The sequence below is a fragment of the Carassius auratus genome, unplaced genomic scaffold, assembly GCF_003368295.1.
Source record: "Carassius auratus strain Wakin unplaced genomic scaffold, ASM336829v1 scaf_tig00216347, whole genome shotgun sequence".
Lineage (NCBI taxonomy): Eukaryota > Metazoa > Chordata > Actinopteri > Cypriniformes > Cyprinidae > Carassius > Carassius auratus.
Window position 1 is genome coordinate 331,189 of NW_020528521.1, and position 4,426 is coordinate 335,614.

The window sequence follows — 4,426 nt, forward strand, 5'->3', positions numbered from 1 at the left end:
TGCAGAGTTTTAAAAATAGCAGTCATTCTTACTTACAGACTCACATTTGTTTAACAATTTCTTTAAAGTACTTCAAATGTGAGAATAATTACATTTTTACAAATATTTGACTGATCTAATTAAAGAGATTTGCAACTATCAACTTTCAGATACAAACTCATAAAGTTATAATTTTCTTCTTCACTTTAACAACTTTATATTCTGAAGTGTCAACATCAAATACAGTGTATTTTGGTGTGGTTTATTGTATTTTATGTACAGTGTATTTTGGTGTAGTTTATTCGATGTTATGTACAGTGTATTTAGATGAAAAAAATCACTGATGTTGAATATTTTAATTAAGTGCAGACCCAGTGCTGAAGAGTGACTGTAAAATGTTTGTAAATGATGATTCTGATTTCCATTTCTGAGATATTCATCATCTATAAGCTCTGACGTTCTGATTTTCAATTATGAGCTATTTAACATCTATTGGCTATTTTTAAAATATCAATTTTATTTTTAGTTAGTAAGCTATGAAGCTCTGACGTTCTGCACATCATTTGTAAATATAAAACACAGTTTGTTAAGGTTTTATTTTTTCCAGCAATCCTCTGAAAGTGCAGCAGTGTTTAAAATGATTGTCTGAAAACAGACTCAGTCTTACCTCTGTTTGTGTGAGAGACTCATCTTTCCTCTCTTCTCTAACTAGGATTTACACAAGCTCCAGTCTGGATCCAGAACACCTGAGAAGAGATGATGCTGACCCTCAGAGGACCTCAGATGATGCTAACCCTGAATCAACAACAGAACTAACAATTATTGCTAAATGTGTGACTGCATCATATAATAACTTAATTAATAATATTGATAGTTCATCGTCTAGCTGACTACGTCTTGTATTATTATTATTATTTTAATTTTTTCTAAAATCCTGTCAAATGTGCACAAACTACTAGCTACTGCTAAATATTGTAGAAACATAATTTTCTGTAAAGTTGCTTTCTAATGATTTGTATTGTAAAAAGCGCTATACAAAAAAACTTGAATTGAATTGAATTACAGCAACAGCAACAAAAACACTATATAAAATAAAGTGAGCTACAAACTAATGCACAGCCATGTAGAATAACCAAATAATCTTAATGAGAAATGGCTGATTTAAAAACAAAAACTTTCGATTTTGCGTCTCAAAGTCAACATCATAAAACAGAAGCGGAAATACGGAGACACCTTCAGAAACACATTCGTTTTCAATAACCCCTTTCTGAAAACTTACTTGCAGTCTTGTCCACTACGCAGAGAATCTATAAGCATTTGAAACGCTCATTTTTTTCTGTGCTTTAAGCTTGAAAATGAAAAATGTTTTCTAGGACATCAAATCTAACGAGCAACGCTTTCTCTTGCTATCTGCGTGTTGTCTTCAGTTACTTTCGTTTTCGTCTTCTTCTTCTTCGTGTGTTTTACTGGAGGGTCTCGAGCGAGCTGAACAGTTACTGCCACCTGCTGTACTGGAGAGAGGATATTACACCGAATACATTTAAACACTGCATTATTATTATCACTCTTCCTGGACTGTTATATATCATGTTTATTGCAAATGTCCCACATGCAGAGATTTGTATTTATTTGTTACTTTAAATTATTTCTATTCATATAAAGGTGTAGTATTAATACTTGTTCTAGTTCCTGCTTCTTTATGTTTATAGGCTCAATGTCCAACTGGTTTTTGATTGCATCATTACTTTGTCCAGCTGAGGGTTTCCAAGCATTCTGTATAAAGAGAATCATCCAACAATAAAGACAATAAAGTAGTGTTTCTATTTAAAAAAGAAAGAAAAAATGGTTTAATACTTGTTGAGAGATTTGTGATGACTGTGAGTGTTATCATGTTTAACTTTGTCTTTTTGGTTCCTTCAGAATACAAACCAACAATGTTGTCAGAGTGAAGTTCACAGACACCAGTGTGTGTTTTCTAGTGAACTTTTAAAAACTCTTTCCATACATCCATACATTTTAATTGACATTAATTGATGTGAGTCTTCATGAAGGATGTATTTCCATTTGTAAGATGTTTATTATGTTTGGGCAATGTCCAGATGTATTTGTTCATTTAACAGTAGAGGTGAACAATTATCTGAAATTTCATCTAAATCACAGTATAGACTTCTGTAACATTCAATTCACAAATATTTGTGCAAGGCAAAATGTGTGTCAAAATAGCATTTTAAATTAAATATTGTGGTGCTTCAAAGATGATCTGGTCTACAAATCATATTCTACAGCTTTAAAGGATAGTGGGCCTAAAAAAGAAAATTCTGTCATTAATTTCTCCCCCTTGTGTGATTCCATGACCTTTGTTCATCTTCAGAACACGAATTAAGATATTTTTTATGAAACACGAGAGCTTTCTAACTCTCCATAGATCGCAGCATAACTGAAATGTTCCCAGAGCCAGAAAGGTTGCAAGGACATTGGTAAAACAGTCCAGGTGTGGTTCAACTGTAATTCTATGAAGCTATGAGAATGTATTTTGGGCACAAAGACAACAAAATAACCACTGAATTCAACAATTATACTCTTCCGAACCGGAACAGACGAGGATGTCAGTTATTTTCTATGAGGGAATTCTGAAAGTGAGTGTTTTCATCTCATTTAAAATATGTATTTAATAACACTATATTGATTTATAGTGATATTTATGTGCTGTTCTCCAAGAGAGAGATATTATTTCACTCACGATGGGGAGAAGACGGGGAATTTGGTTTTATCAAAGGAAAACACCATAAGTAAGTGTTTTACCTCGTTTACATGTATTTTTTATATAATTTTACTTTATGACGATATTTAAATGCTGTGCACGCCTAACGATCCTAACCGTCTCTCACAGATTTGAACTGCTGTGAGAAGGGAGAGACCAGAAGTAACTTAAAGCGTTGGTTCACACAGATAGCAAAATTATGTCATTAATAACTCACCCTCATGTCGTTTCAAACCCGTGAGACCACCGTTCATCTTCAGAACACAGTTTAAGATATTTTAGATTTAGTCCGAGAGCTCTCAGTCCCTCCATTGAAGCTGTGTGTACGGTCTACTGTCCATGTCCAGAAAGGTAAGAAAAACATCATCAAAGTAGTCCATGTGACATCAGAGGGTCCGTTAGAATATGTTGAAGCATTGAAAATACATTTTGGTACAAAAATAACAAAAACCATGACTTTATTCAGCATTGTCTTCTCTTCCGTGTCTGTTGTGAGAGAGTTCAAAACAAAGCAGTTTGTGATATCCGGTTCGCGAACGAATCATTCGATGTAACCGGATCTTTTTGAACCAGTTCACCAAATCGAACTGAATCGTTTTAAACTGTTCGCGTCTCCAATACGCATTAATCCACAAATGACTTAAGATGTTAACTTTTTTAATGTGTCTGACACTCGCTCTGAGTTACAAACCAATATCCCGGAGTAATTCATTTACTCAAACAGTACACTGACTGAACTGCTGTGAAGAGAGAACTGAAGATGAACACCGAGTAAGTGTTTTACCTCATTAACTATGTTTTTCATACAATAATATTATGTAATAATGATATTTTTATGCTGTGCGTGCCTAGACGATCTGAAACGTTTCTCACAGATTAAATCTGATGTCAAATCAAACCACTGTAAATGGCCCAAATCTAAAATAGCAATATCATTTACGTTAGTTCATTGTTTCTTGCATGTCTGTCTTGTGACCAAATTTTGTGATTACATTAAGCATTCATTTAAAAGGTTTTCATAATGTTAATGTATCTGTATATTGGATTTGTATGTGTTTGTTTCATATATTCATATATTTTCATATATATATTCATTTGTATATATTTGTAAATAACTTTTCAATATACGGTCCTCAAACTCTCTATACTGCATGAGTTACACGTGGGTAGCATGAACTACAGATTAGATTTTATTTTTTTGGTATGCTTGTACTGTCATTTATTTATGTGCTGTCCCATTTATGTGCATTCATTCTGATAGACGGAGCCCTGCCTCAGCGCATTGAGATCAACATGGAGTTCAGGAACCACAACTTATTTTCCAGTAAGACGGACTTCTTTTTACAACAAAATATTTTACAGTGAGTTAAATGCTTTTCCTTAAAGGGTTATGGTTTACCCCAAAATTTAAATAATCATCTACTTACCCTTGAAGTTTGTCTTATGTCATATCACAAAAGAAGATTTCAATAAAATGTCCCGAATATGCTTGTCCATATAATGTCAGTCTATGGCGAATAACATCAAGCTGTTAAAATAGAAGCCAAAGTATAACAGAGTGCTCTTATGTCTCATGTGATGTATATTCCAAGTGTTGTGTGTGTATACAATAAGGTTTGGTGAGAAACATACTGAACTTTTTCATATTATTTAACAAACATCCTGACTTGATTGTTGGTCTCTGTG